The sequence below is a fragment of the Salmo salar genome, chromosome ssa09 (genome assembly GCF_905237065.1).
Source record: "Salmo salar chromosome ssa09, Ssal_v3.1, whole genome shotgun sequence".
NCBI classification, from domain to species: domain Eukaryota; kingdom Metazoa; phylum Chordata; class Actinopteri; order Salmoniformes; family Salmonidae; genus Salmo; species Salmo salar.
The window spans coordinates 645,413-661,433 of NC_059450.1; the positions used below are offsets into that span (position 1 = coordinate 645,413).

Consider the following 16,021-nt stretch of genomic DNA (forward strand, 5'->3'; position numbering starts at 1 on the left):
TGGTGACATGATGGAGGAAGACACTATTAGAGGTCATAGAGCTTTGGTGGATGCATACCAAATGGACCCAAATCCAAATGTAGTGCACTACTCAGGTCAAAAGTAGTGCACTACATAGGGTGAGAAACATCCAGTCTAATTTATAGCGTCTGTGTTACTCCTAATATCGGAGCGGAGGGAAGATGGCTTATAGAAATGCAGAGCTGCTCATCGCTCGGATCACCACTTCTAACTTACTAGTGTCAGGCCTCTGAAAAATCTGTGATCTGTGACCTTATATCCCTCCCACCACCACGCAAAAATACATGGACCGTGAGGTGGGTGAGGATTAATGAGCCATAGGAAGTGTGTGTGTGTGCGTGTGCATGTGCGTGCGTTCATGGATTCATGAAGGTCTGTGTTTGTTTTGAGGGTGCCTGTGTGCATACATGGATTAATGTGTGTGTGTGTGTGTGTGTGTGTGTGTGTGTGTGTGTGTGTGTGTGTGTCACTAGGCCACACACACTATTCCACAGAAGCTCTCACTGAGTCACTGGAGTGAGAGCACCCCAGGCAGCCTGGCCTCAGAGTTGTCCTTAGTTTGGCCCGAACAGAACCGTTTAAGGTTTGTGGAGTGTGCAGAAACAGGCGAGAAGGAGGCTAGGGGAAAGGGGGGCTGAAGAGGAAGGAGGGCTGGGCCCAGAGAGCCGGGCATAGTGTGACCTAGTCAGGTACAATCAAAACTACAACAATAGGGCTCTGGTCAAAAGTAGTGCACTATATAGGGAATAGGGTGCCATTTGGAACACAGCCTAGCTGCAGCATTGCAGATGCCTCTCCTCCTCCCCCTCTCTCTCTCTTCTCGTCCTGCTCTCTCTGGATGAGTGCACTAAACAGTGTATTGACATAGATAAGGAGGTGTAGGACATGACAGCACTCACTTCCGTCATCATGAAGTGCTTTGAGAGACTAGTCAAGGATCATATCACCTCCACCCTACCTGACACCCTAGACCCACTCCAATTTGCTGACCGACCCAATAGGTCCACAGACGACGCAATCGCCATCACACTGCCCTAACCCATCTGGACAAGAGGAATACCTATGTTAGAATGCTGTTCATCGATTACAGCTCAGCATTTAACACCATAGTACCCTCCAAAATCGTCATTAAGCTCGAGACCCTGGGTCTCGACCCCACCCTGTGCAGCTGGGTCCTGGACTTCCTGACGGGCCGCCCCCAGGTGGTGAGGGTAGGAAACAACATCTCCACCCCGCTGATCCTCAACACTGGGTCCCCACAAGAGTGCGTTCTCAGCCCTCTTCTGTACTCCCTGTTCACTCACGACTGTGTGGCCATGCACGCATCCAACTCAATCATCAAGTCTGCAGACGACACTACAGTGGTAGGCTTGATTACCAACAACGACGAGACAGCCTACAGGGAGGAGGTGAGGGCCTTCGGAGTGTGGTGTCAGGAAAATAACCTCGCACTCAATGTCAACAAAACAAAAGAGATGATCAGCCTCAGGCAAACCGGCATTAGTTGTAAAAACACTGCCACTTAGTGTCATTCAAATGTACTTTTATTATGTTTTATTTTGACTTTTATTTTCCTTTATCTTTTGACCATCATTCTCTCTCTCTCACACAGCAACTCCACTCCCACTTGTCACCAATTCCACATACCAACCCTCAGCTTCCCTCAGCCCATCCCATCTATCTCTGCTGGCCACCCACTTCGTGTTTCTACGCAACACATATCTTTCAACTATGCTATGATGTTTAACGTACAATTTCAATCTATCTAATCGAATAGAATCTACAGATTGCATGTTGAAGATAAATAATTTTATTAAGAGTATTAGTAATTGACTGACCCGGTCTCTCCAGATCTCCTAACAGTACTATTTCTAGGGTCAATTTTAGATCAATGCTATGCATTTTCAGCCATTCCTGAACCTGAGACCAGAAACAGGCTACCTGAGGGCAATACCAAAATAAATGGTCTATTGATTCTGTATCCTCACAACAAAATATGCAGAGCTTTGATGATTTTATGCCCCAAATATTCAACATTTTGCTGGTGGCAAGAATTCTATATAATAATTTTAGCTGAAAAGCACGAAGTTTTGAATCTTGCGTTGTTTTATATATCAACTCATACACCCTGTACCATGTAATCGGTACATCAAAAATCTCTTCCCAACTATTTTGCCATCTGTATGGCACAGTTGTCAACATCCTGGTCCTTAAATGAAACTGGTATACTTTTGTATTTATGCAATTTTTATTCTTCCGCCAGTTTTGATCCTTTATATTGTGCAGACAGACCAGTTCCCTACCTCCTCCCGCTGCCACCTGCCTCCTCCATTTTTTGGGCAATGCTTTAATCAATTGGTTGTACTCTTGGATTGAGCAGACCTTCCCGTACAATTCTGATAACTCCATGAAGGGCATAACTCTACCATTACAATTTAAAATATAATTTAAGAACAAAATACCCTTTTCAAACATCTTTCCCATAAATACAGGTATTTTATCAACCAGCACATTTGAGTTCAACCATAATATTTGATGTAACATTTGTTCTATCTTTTCAGGGGGATGAAATTGAAATTGTAGCCAGCTCTGCAATGCTTGTTTGAAAAAGAGAGATACTTTGAAAAAAGTATCATTTTCAATTAATCGAAAATGAGTCATGGCAATCTGCACAAAGGCAAAAAGGCAATTTTTAAACAATGGATGAGCTTTTCTTATTAATCTACTTGAGAACCATTTAGGGTTCAAATAAACTTTTGAATGAGTGAATCTTTTAGAGAGAGGTTTAGTGCTTTTATATTTAATAATCTCAACCCACCCAATTCATATTCATTATATAGATAGGCTTGTTTTATTTTGTCTGGTTTAGCATCCCAGATAAAACGAAATATTTTTGGCTCATATGATTTGACAAACGAATCATCAGGAGTAGGCAGCGCCATAAGTAAGTGAGTAAACTGAGATATGACTAAGGAGTTAATCAGGGCAATTTTTCCATAAATAGACAGGTATTTACCTCTCCATGGTTGCAGGATCTTGTCTATTTTTACAAGTTTTCTATTGAAATTCATTGTGAAGTGCTTATTGATATATTTTGTGATATGAATACCGAGTATGTCTACTTTACCATCAGCCCATTTTATAGGTAAGCTGCAAGGTAATGTAAAAGTTGTAAAATATGTATTTTTTAAGGATCCAATATGTAATATTGTACACTTATCATAATTAGGTTTTAGTCCAGAGAGTACAGAAAAGTTATCTAGATCTTTAATGAGACATTGCGGGGATCTAGCTTGCGGACTAAAACTTGAGTCATCGGCATACATGGACACCTTTGTTTTTAAGCCTTGGATTTCTAATCCTCTAATGTTGTTATTGGATCTGATTTTAATAGCTAGCATTTCGATGGCCATAACGAGTAGATATGGTGATAGCGCACACCCTTGTTTAACTCCTCTTGACAATTCAAAACTCTCTGAGAAGTAGCCGTTATTTACTATTTTACACCTGGGGTTGCTATACATTATTTTTACCCATTTTATAAGAGAATTACCGAAATTGAAAAAATCCAGGCATTTATAAAAAAAAATCCAATCTTACTTTATCAAATGCCTTTTCAAAATCCGCTATAAATACCATTCCTGGCTTCTTATATGTTTCATGATTGTCACGATTCCCACCGACGGTGGCGCCCCCTCCTGCTCGGGTGGCGCTCGGCGTTCGTCGTCACTGGCCTATTAGCTACTACCGATCCCTTTTTGGTTTTCCCTTTTTTGGGTTTTGGGCACCTGTGGCCAATTAGCTATTAGAGGGGGTATTTAGTTTAGCTGGCCCGTCTGTTGTTTGTGCGGGATTAATTTGTGTCCAGTGACGACGTGTTGTTCGTCGGCTTTACCTGGTCGTCTATTTTGTATTTTATTCCCTATGGTTGGGAACTTTTGTTTATCCTGTGTTATTAAAAACACCACTCCCTGTGTTCGCTGCTTCCTGCGCCTCATTCCTCCTACCCGACTACCGAAGCCGTTACAATGATGTTCTATTATTTCTAGTAGTTGTCGTATATTATCTCCAACGTATCGTCCATGTAAAAAACCTGTCTGATCAGGATGAACAATACCTGGTAAAACCCTTTTCATTCTGAGTGCTATGCATTTTACTAGTATTTTTGCATCACAACATTGAAGTGTAAGGGGCCTCCAGTTTTTTAGATAGACCGGGTCTTTATATTTGCCATCTGGGTCTTGTTTTAATAACAGAGAAATCAGACCTTCCTGCTGAGTACCTGACAAACTACCATTTCTATAGGAGTAGTTAAAAAAATCTAACAATGGAGCTTTTAGTATATCAAAAAATACTTGATATACCTCTACCGGTATGCCATCAAGCCCTGGGGTTTTTCCAGACTGAAAGGATTTAATAGCCTCAAAAAGTTCTTCCTCTGTAATTTGGCCTTTGCACTGATCTTTCTGTACATTTGTTAATTTTCCATTTTTTTAAATAATATTTGGAAAGAATTCCTTACTGTAATCTTCATTCAGTGGGAGAGGATGAGACAGAAAAGAGAACATCTGCCTAAAATAATTAGCTTCCTCTTTTAAAATATCATTCGGAAAACATAGATGACTTCGTCTTCAGTAACGAGTTTCTGCAAATTATTTTTGTTAGCATTCCTGTATTGGAGATTCAGGAAGAATTTTGTGCATTTTTCTCCATATTCCAGCCAGTTTGCTTTATTTTTTAAATAGATTACATTAGATCGTTCTTGAATAAGTTCCTCAAGTTCTTTTTGTTTTTCCTCTAACTTATTTTGTATCTCTGTTGTATCGTTTTTATTGCTATCTACCTCATGGATTTCCCTTGTTAGTCTTGTTTCTTTAGCCAGAAACAAATTTTTTATTATTGATGAGTATTGAATTGAATGATCTCTGAAGGTACATTTAAAGGTATCCCAAACAATAAGGGGATTTGCTGTACCTATATTATACTGGAAAAATTCAGTTATAAATGATTTTGTCTGGGTTAAAAATAAGTTGTCCTCCAGTAAACTTTGATTAAATTTCCAATATCCCGGTCCACGTGGAAAATCTATAAGAGTTATGTGAATGCCAATTAGATGATGATCCGATCGCATTCTGTCTCATATTAAAACTTTTTTGACCTTTGTTGAAAGAGACAAGAAAGTAGTCAAGACGACTAGCTTGATTAAGTCTCCTCCATGTATATCTCACTAGGTCGGGGGTTTTTATTCTCCAAATATCCACTATTTCTAATGTGTCCATAATATTTGTGATTTCCTTAAGGGCACGGTGATGATAGTTTGTAGAGTGATTACCTTTACGGTCCATTGAGGTACTTAACACTGTGTTATAGTCTCCTACCATAAGGGTTAGATCATTTGTTGCCTGTAAGTTCAATAAATTGGTATAAATGTTTTCGAAGAAGTGTGGATCATCCTGATTTGGACCATTTAGATTAACGAGCCAAATCTCTTTTTCGTCCACTTTCATATTCAAAAGGATCCACCTTCCTTGCGAATCATTACTGATTATTTGCACCTTCAGATCGACATTTTTGTTAATTAATATCATCACACCCTTTGAGTTCCTTTGTCCATGACAGTAAATTATTTCTCCACCCTATTCCTTTTTCCACGCAACTTCATCTAAGGATGTAGAGTGAGTTTCCTGTAAACAGTATATGTTATAATCCCTTTCTGTTAGCCATGTAAAGACTGATTTTCTTTTTTTATAATCTGCTAAACCGTTACAATTATAACTAGCTATACTTATTTCCTCCCTTACCATAACTACATACTATTCTCAGTCTAAATTGACCATAATTAGTGCTTGTAAATTTACTGCTATCAGAGGTATTATGAAGGTCAAAACTAGAGCTTTCAAATGTCTGATATTTAGAGTTTTATTCCCTTGCCTGTTTGTCTGTGAGCCAATGGCACAGATGTTCGAAAATTGAGACAAATTATGTGTGTAACAAATCTGAGTAGGTTGATGTGTATGATATTGGATATGATATAATGAGAGTGTGTATGATGTCTGTATAAGAGTAAGACTATAATGTGTGATGTCCAAATAAATAATAACTCTGCCAATTTGCATGTTTGAGTGTCTATGTTTGTAACATGTAGTGCGTATAGCCTTAATATTCATAATTGTTATCCATATCGTATCACCGTCATAGTTGCATCATAATTACCTTTAACATAATTGAAAAACACATCCCAGCATTTCCATAGCAATTGACGTTTCACATGATCATGAAAGAGACCTTGCATTACTCTAGAGACGGCTTCACTACAGTACAAATGTATTCCATACAATATGTTATTATTCCCCAATGCCCCTATTTTGATGTCTTCCCCTTGCTTGTTATAAACTTGTAGACAAATACATAAAAAAGATAGACAAACAATAAACGCATTAAATTATAAAACAGTTCTCGACAATAGAGGGAGAGAAGAGAAAAGAGAGAAAGAGAGTGAGAAGAGAGCGACATCAGGTGTGTGTGTGTGTGTGTGTGTACGTATAAGTTCGTATGTGTAGTTGAGTACGTGTGTGTTCATATCCACTTCATAATGTTCAGATATTTTATACAGTTCCCATACCTTCTTTTTTTTCGTAACCTGAAGTCCCTGTAGAATTTAGTACAGCCACAGTGTTATGGAGCTGTCTCGGAATAGCTGTCCATCTATAAAGAGTTTGTCCACAATGATAAAGGCACGCCTACCTTCCATCCTTTGTTGTCTTTGTACCGGATACAGTCTCTTACGATGTTTGTTTATCTCCTTTGGAAATTGGTCATTGAGACCGAATTTGGTCCCTTTAAGCTCCCTTCCACTGCTTTTGATCAGCTCCTTTTGTTGGTAGTGTTCAAATTTTGCGATGATCGGTCGGGGACCCTTGGTCTTGTCGCTCCGAGCTCCAAGTCTGTGTACTTGGTGGAAAGCCACCTTGTTTACAGTCTCTAAAGGAAGTTTCAATGCGGATTTCATGAATTCTCTGATCGCGCCCTCTGGATTATTGGATGCGTCCTCAGGAATACCAGAAAAAAAAGATTTTCACACGTACTACGACTTTGTATGTCTAGTAGCGTCTCCTTCATCAACCTGTTTTCCCTGAGTAGACAATCCATGTTGGAATCGTGCATTTTTACCTTGGCTGTGAGTGTCTTGTTTTCTCTTTGGAGCGTGAGAATTTCACTCTGGCTGAACTCCAAACTCCCCCTCAGCCCTGCTACCTCCTAACATAACTTTTCCATTGTTGCATGGATTCCAGCCAGAGCACTAGCCTCTACCTCAATGGTAAGTCAATCGGCCGTGTGTGTGGATGAATCTGTTTTTCTTTTTTTTTGTCGGGTTAAAGTTATTTTATGAGGTGGTCGGATTTTTCCACAAAGGAGTATGTTGTTCCTCCATAGCGTAAAGCTGTTGGTACTCATCAATTTACCTCAGGATCTGCTTGGTATCCAGATTGGCTCTATACTGCAACCAGTTGTTTTACAAAAATATAACATTTACATTTTACATTTACATTTAAGTCATTTAGCAGACGCTCTTATCCAGAGCGACTTACAAATTGGTGCATTCACCTTATGATATCCAGTGGACAACCACTTTACAATAGTGCATCTAAATCTTTTAAGGGGGGGGTTAGAAGGATTACTTTATCCTATCCTAGGTATTCCTTAAAGAGGTGGGGTTTCAGGTGTCTCCGGAAGGTGGTGATTGACTCCGCTGTCCTGGCGTCGTGAGGGAGCTTGTTCCACCATTGGGGTGCCAGAGCAGCGAACAGTTTTGACTGGGCTGAGCGGGAACTGTGCTTCCTCAGAGGTAGGGGGGCCAGCAGGCCAGAGGTGGATGAACGCAGTGCCCTTGTTTGGGTGTAGGGCCTGATCAGAGCCTGAAGGTATGGAGGTGCCGTTCCCTTCACAGCTCCGTAGGCAATCACCATGGTCTTGTAACATAACAATGAGTCTTTCCCACGACGACGACAGGTGTCTATAGTACAGCCAGCAAGCACTCGCGGAATCCACTCAAAAAAAAGAAAACACAAACTTGCAGTCCCAGCTGTAAAGGCTAACCGCGTTGTGGAATCCTTAGTAACAAAACTTTAGTACGGATTAAAATCGATTTCATGAAAAAGTTTTAATGTAAACAACAAACCGAGTGTAGACAGTACAGTGTCTTGTTGCGCGCACGTCTCTCTCTCTTGAGTTGTGGCTTCAATATATCCACATAATTTTCCTTCCTCATGATGCCATCTATTTTGTGAAGTGCTCCAGTCCCTCCTGCAGCAAAGCACCCCACAACATGATGCTGCGATCCCCGTGCTTCACGGTTGGGATGGTGTTCTTCGTCTTGCAAGCCTCCCCCTTTTTCCTCCAAACATAACGATGGTCATTATGGCCAAACAGTTCTATTTTTGTTTCATCAGAATAGAGGACATTTCTCCAAAAAGAACGATCTTTGTCCCCATGTGCAGTTGCAAACCGTAGTCTGGATTTTTTATAGTGGTTTTTGAGCAGTGGCTTCTTCCTTGCTTGAGCGGCCTTTTGGGTTATGTGGATATAGGACTCGTTTTACTGTAGATACAGATACTTTTGTACCTGTTTCCTCCAGCATCTTCACAAGGTCCTTTGCTGTTGTTCTGGGATTGATTTGCAGTTTTCGCACCAAAGTACGTTCACAGAACGCGTCTCCTTCCTGAGCGGTATGACGGCTGCGTGGTCCCATGGTGTTTAAACTTGCGTACTATTGTTTGTACAGATGAATGTGGTACCTTCAGGCATTTGGAAATTGCTCCCAAGGATGAACCAGACTTGTGGAGCTCTACAGACTTGTGGAGCTCTACAAGGTCTTGGCTGATTTCTTTTGATTTTCCCATGATGTCAAGCAAAGAGGCACTGAGTTTGAAGGTAGGCCTTGAAATAAATCCACAGATACACCTCCAATTGACTCAAATGATGTCAATTAGCCTATCAGAAGCTTCTAAAGCCATGACATAATTTTCTGGAATTTTCCAAGCAGTTTTAAAGGCACAGTCAACTTAGTCTATGTAAACTTCTGACCCCCTGGAATTGTAATACAGTGAATTATAAGTGAAATCATCTGTCTGTAAACAATTGTTGGAAAAATGACTTGTGTCATGCACAAAGTAGATGTCCTAACCGACTTGCCAAAACTATAGTTTGTTAACAAGAAATTTGTGGAGTGGTTGAAAAACGAGTTTTAATGACTCCAACCTAAGTGTATGTAAACTTCCGACTTCAACTGTGTATATACCCAATAATGTATTGAAGAATATTACTTATAGATGCCTCATGAGCTCAGTTCAACTGCTGTACCCCATCAGAACCCAAAATATAAGCTTGTTTTACTCTTTTGTTTGTAAACAATGTAATTGCTCAAAATACTGTATAGCTTCAAAACATGGTTAAAAGTATCATTTTGATATGATGGATGATCAGTCCTTGTAGCCATAGCTCTGTCCATGAATTTGACAGTGGTTACATTTCTCCAGCCCCATCTCACAGCGGCTGGGTGCATCCAAAGGTATTTCTAGTTAACACTTTACACAACTGTAGCCCTAACCCTTATCCTAGCACTAACCCTTACCCTCACCCTAAGTACAGTGTAACCATAAGTAATTATAATACTTGTTACACTGTACAGGAATAATTACACAGTAACAAGGGCACAGTCATGTAATGTGTGACCTATTTTGGCTAGCTAGTTATCTCTATAGTCTCTATACAGGTTGTGTAGTGCTATTCCATCTGTAAATATCCCACCCAACTTCCTCATCCCCATATTATAATTTTTTTTGCTCCTTTGCACCCCAGTATCTCTACTTGCACATTCATCTTCTGCACATCTATCACTCCAGTGTTTAATTGCTAAATTCTAATTATTTCGCCACTATGGCCTATTTATTGCCTTACTCCCGTAATCTTACTACTTTTGAACACACTATATACAGATTTTTCTATTGTGTTATTGACTATACATTTGTTTATCCCATGTGTAACTCTGTGTTTGTATTGCACTGCTTTGCTTTATCATGGCCAGGTCACAACTGGTTAAATAAAGGTGAAATAAAATATTAAAATAATTACATTTGTTTGTTCTACAGATCACGACACAGACAATATTTCATCAACCAGATCCACAATGGCAATACCACTGAATTGAATGTAACACTTATATATAATTACATCTCTATGGGCAATACTCTAGTCTACCAGATCCACAGTAGTAACTCATAGTTTGAGTTTCACACTCAAAGATGTATGTAAACAGCTTTACAGCTGCTCCTGCTGTTTTGTATGCGTGCGTGCAATCGTGCAAGTGAGTGACTCACTGATGTTGTTTGTGGTTGCTAGCCATTTTAACGGCTCTCCACTCATTACGCAACTCCCATGCAGTCATGTCCTTGAGCATGAGGGCTTAGGTTAATTCACTATGAATACAGCATGCCGTATTGTTAGCCTCTAATAATGAAAGTACATTGAATGTGATGTTCCACAGTAGTTCGCCTGCTAGCCGTGGGGTCTGTACATTCTGTACAGCAGGAAGATGTACATTACTTGCAAGTGTATTTCTGCTCCTCAGCAAAACATATTTGAAACACAAAACCTTGGCAGAGAGGGAATACTGTTCTTCCTGTGTCATGGACATGATAAATGAAGACATTCATATTCCAGGCCTGAGGAGTGTTTAAAACATCTTTTAAATCAATCTGTTTTGTATGGTTTACCAATGATTAGAAGAGTTTTCTTCAGTGCATGTTAAGCATATGCATGTACACCATGCTAAATGTGCTGATGCCATGTTGATTTGGGGTGCATCCTAAATAACACCCGAGTCAATATTAGAGGTTGACCGATTAATCGGAATGGCCGATTTTAATTAGGGCCGATTTCAAGTTTTCATAACAATCGGTAATCGGTATTTTTGGCCACCGATTTGCCTATATTTATGTATTTTTTTTATTATTATTTTTTAAACCTTTATTTAACTAGGCAAGTCAGTTAAAGAACACATTCTTATTTTCAATTACGGCCTAGGAACGGTGGGTTAACTGCCTTTTTCAGGGGCAGAACGACAGATTTTTACCTTGTCAGCTTGGGGATGCAATCTTACATTAACTAGCCCAACGCTCTAACCACCTGCTTTACGTTGCCAAGGTAAGTTGCTAGCTAGCATTAAACTTATCTTATAAAAAAAACAATCAATCAATCATAAACATTAGTTAACTACACATGGTTGATGATATTACTAGTTTATCTAGCCTGTCCTGCTTTGCATATAATCGATGTGGTGCGCATTCGCGAAAAAGGACAGTCTTTGCTCCGATGTGTACCTAACCATAAACATCAATGTCTTTCTTAAAATCAATACACAAGTATATATTTTTAAACCTGCATATTTAGTTAATATTGCCTGCTAACATGAATTTCTTTTAACTAGGGAAAATGTGTCACTTCTCTTGCAAACAGAGTCAGGGTATATGCAGCAGTTTGGGCCGCCTGGCTTGTTGCGAACTGTGAAGACTTTCTTCCTAACAAAGACAGCAGACTTCGCCAAACAGGGATGATTTAACAAAAGCGCATTTGCGAAAAAAAGCACAATCGTTGCACGACTGGACCTAACCATAAACATCAATGCCTTTCTTAAAATCAATACACAGAAGTATATATTTTTAAACCTGCATATTTAGCTAAAAGAAATCCAGGTTAGCAGGCAATATTAACCAGGTGAAATTGTGTCAGTTCTCGTGCGTTCGTTGCACGCAGAATCAGGGTATACAGAATCTGGCTCGTTGCGAACTAATTTGCCAGAATTTTACGGAACTATGAAATAACATTGTAGGTTGTGCGATGTAACAGGAATATTTAGACTTATGGATGCCACCCGTTAGATAAAATACGGAACGGTTCCGTATGTCACTGAAAGAATGTTTTCGAGATGATAGTTTACAGATTTCACCATATTAATGACCAAAGGTTTATTATATTATAGTTAAGTCTATGATTTGATATTTGATAGAGCAGTCTGACTGAGCGGTGGTAGGCAGCAGCAGGCTCGTAATAGTCAAAGGTATATGGTTTAGAGAGAAATAGTCGACGCGTCATAATTCCTGTAATAACTTGCGGCTGAACTTGAAAGGGGTTCCTTCGTTATTTTACCGTTCATGTCTTCCATAGAGAATGTCTTGATCTACTTCAAATAAGGTCTGTGTTTTGTGCTTAAACTGCCTCAGCGTTTTAATACCCGTGTAAATCTCTCTAGGTAACGTTTGTCAACATATTTTCATAAATCCACTCTACAAAAAAAATGATCTTGGCTTATATTGATCTGAGTTATATCCTATGGATATCTACACAGTCATAAAATTGGCAAGGTGGTGTAAGCCTAAACAAAACACAGACCTTATTTTAAGTTCATCTAAAAATATCCTATGGAATAAATGAAGGAACCGCTTTTCAGATTTTGCTAGAAGGTGTCATGGGAATTATGACTCGCACTTTGGTAGTCAATTCTTACCATGCCCATTATTAAAATAGGATTTCCTGCATATAGAAATTACAGTTTTTGTTTTCAGCATTAATCACAGGTAACTTATACTCTATTTTTATTATTCAAACAGTTGAGAGTATTTGTCTCCTAAGCAGACTCTTCAGTATCGTTGTCACTTCAGAGCTGTGTGTGTGTGTGTGCGTGTGCGTGTGTGTATAAATACATATAAAAAAATATAAAATAAAAATCGGCCGATCAATCGGTACCGGCTTTTTTGGTCCTCCAATAATCGGTATCGGCGTTGAAAAAAAATCATAATCGGTCGACCTCTAGTCAATATATACGGTGCCTTCAGAAAGTATTCACACCCCTTGACTTTTTCCACATGTTGTTGTGTTACAGACGGAACTTAAAATTGAGATTTTGTGTCACTGGCCTACACACAATACCCCATAATGTCAAAGTCAAATTATGTTTTTCGAAATGTTTACTAATGAATTAAAATGAAAAGCTGGCATGTCTTGAGTCAATAAGTATTTAAATCCTTTATTATGGCAAGCCTAAATAAGTTTAGGAGTAAAAATGTGCTTAACATGTCACATAATAAGTTGAATGAACTCACTCTGTGTGCAATAAGTCTTTAACATGAATTTTGAATGACTACTTCATCTCTGTACCTCACACATACAATTATCTGTAAGGTCCCTCAGTCAAGCAGTGCATTTCAAACACAGATTCAACCACAAAGCCCAGGGAGGTTTAAAATGTCTCGCAAAGAAGAGCACCAAATTGGTCGATGTTTTATTTTTTTTATTTAACTAGGCAAGTCATTTAAGAACAAATTGTTATTTACAACTGACAACCCACAAAAAAAGCTGACATTTAATATCCCTTTGAGCATGATGAGGTTATTAATTACACTTTGGATGGTGTATCAATACACCCAGTCACTACAAAGGTACAGGCGTCCTTCCTAACTCAGTTGCCGGAGAGGTGTCAAGTGTCTGTGTACAGGGGCTAGGACGGAGTCAGGCGCAGGACACAGAACTGAGTAAAAATGTACTTTACTCAAAAAAAATCACAAACTAATTCCATACAGGGAAAACAATCCAGCTCGACACAAAAGAGCGACCTCTTAACAAAGAACAAACACGCACAAAACCATGTGGGAACCAGACGGGTTAAATAGGGAATAAATTATAACGTAATGGAAACCAGGTGTGTACAATCAAGACAAAACAAATGGAAAAAGAAACGTAGATCGGTGGCGGCTAGAAAGCCGGTGACGTCGACCGCCGAACGCCGCCCGAACAAGGAAAGGCACCAACTTCGGCGGAAGTCGTGACAAGAAGAAGGAAACCACTCAGGAATTACACCTTTAGGCCAATGGTGACTTTAAAACAGTTGCAGAGTTTAATGGCTGTGATAGGAGATAACTGAGGATGGATCAACAACATTGTAGTTACTCCACAATACTAACCTAATTGACTGAACAGAGATAAAACAAGGAAGCCTGTACAGAATTAAAAAAAACATTCAAAAACTTGCAACAAGGCAATTAAGTAATACTGCAAAAAATGTGGCAACTTTTTGTCCTGAATGCAAAGTGTTATGTTTGGGGCAAATCCAATACAACCCATTACTGAGTACCACTCTTCATATTTTCAAGCATAATGGTGGCTGCATCATGTTATGGGTATGCTTGTAATCATTTAGCACAAGGGAATTTTTCAGGATAAAAAAGAAACGGAGTGGCGCTAAGCACAAGCAAAATCCGAGAGGAAAACCTGATTCAGTCTGGTTTCCACCAGACACTGGGAGATGAATTCACCTTTAAGCAGGACAATAACCTAAAATACAAATATACCGAGTTACAGATTTGTATTAAATCTACTTGAAAATCTACTGCACAACCTGAAACGGATTGTCTAGCAATGATCAACAACCAATTTGGCAGAGCTTGAAGAATTTTGAAAAGAATAATGGCCAAATAATGCACAATCCAAGTGTGAAAAGCTCTTAAAGACTTACCCAGAAGAACTCAAAGCTGTAATCACTTCCAAAGGTACTTCGACAAAGTGTTAATTCAGGGGTGTGAAAACTTATGTAAATTACATATTTCTGTATTTCATCTTCAGTAAATTTGCAAAAATGTTTAAAAAAAGTGTTTTTACTTAGTCATTATGGGGAATTTTGTGTAGCTGGGTGAGAGACAAAATATATTTAATACATTTTAAAAACTGTAACACAACAAAATGTGGACTAAGTCTAGGGGTATGAATACTTTCTGAAGGCACTGTAGTGTGCTACTTTTGACCAGAGCTCGTAGGGCTTTGGTCAACAGTAGATGGCTCCTGGTCAAAAGTAGTGCACTGTAGGGAATAGGGTGCCATTAGGAAAACACACAAGTTTGCCAATCTGGGTTTGTTGGTTTTTTATGTCGCTTTCATGTTTTGATATGATTAATGATGTGTACAAATGCAGGGGCGCAACTTTGGTTTTAGAAGTTGTTGGGATATATACACTGCTCAAAACAATAAAGGGAACACTTAAACAACACAATGTAACTCCAAGTCAATCACACTTCTGTGAAATCAAACTGTCCACTTAGGAAGCAACACTGATTGACAATACATTTCACATGCTGTTGTGCAAATGGAATAGACAACAGGTGGAAATTATAGGCAATTAGCAAGACACCCCCAATAAAGGAGTGGTTCTGCAGGTGGGGACCACAGACCACTTCTCAGTTCCTATGCTTCCTGGCTGGTGTTTTGGTCACTTTTGAATGCTGGCGGTGCTTTCACTCTAATGGTAGCATGAGACGGAGTCTACAACCCACACAAGTGGCTCAGGTAGTGCAGCTCATCCAGGATGGAAACTCGATGCGAGTTGTGGCAAGAAGGTTTGCTGTGTCTGTCAGCGTAGTGTCCAGAGCATGGAGGCGCTACCAGGAGACAGGCCAGTACATCAGGAGACGTGGAGGAGGCCGTAGGAGTGCAACAACCCAGCAGCAGGACCGCTACCTCCGCCTTTGTGCAAGGAGGAGCAGGAGAAGCACTGCCAGAGCCCTGCAAAATGACCTCCAGCATGCCACAAATGTGCATGTGTCTGCTCAAACGGTCAGAAACAGACTCCATGAGGGTAGTATAAGGGCCCGACGTCCACAGGTGGGGGTTGTGCTTACAGCCCAACACCGTGCAGGACGTTTGGCATTTGCCAGAGAACACCAAGATTGGCAAATTCGCCACTGGCGCCCTGTGCTTTTCACAGATGAAAGCAGGTTCACACTGAGCACATTACAGACATGACAGAGTCTGGAGATGCCGTGGAGAACGTTCTGCTGCCTGCAACATCCTCCAGCATGACCGGTTTGGCGGTGGGTCAGTCATGGTGTGGGGTGGCATTTCTTTGGGGGGCCGCACAGCCCTCCATGTGCTCGCCAGTGGTAGCCTGACTGCCATT

The 16,021-nt window shown here is 39.9% G+C and overlaps 1 protein-coding gene across 1 annotated transcript in view; it reads left to right on the top strand.

The window, feature by feature from the left end:
* LOC106610629 (MAM domain-containing glycosylphosphatidylinositol anchor protein 2) overlaps positions 1-16,021 on the top strand; it is a 231,850-nt gene that overhangs the window by 125,402 nt on the left and 90,427 nt on the right. The gene's annotated exons all lie outside the window — the stretch shown is intronic.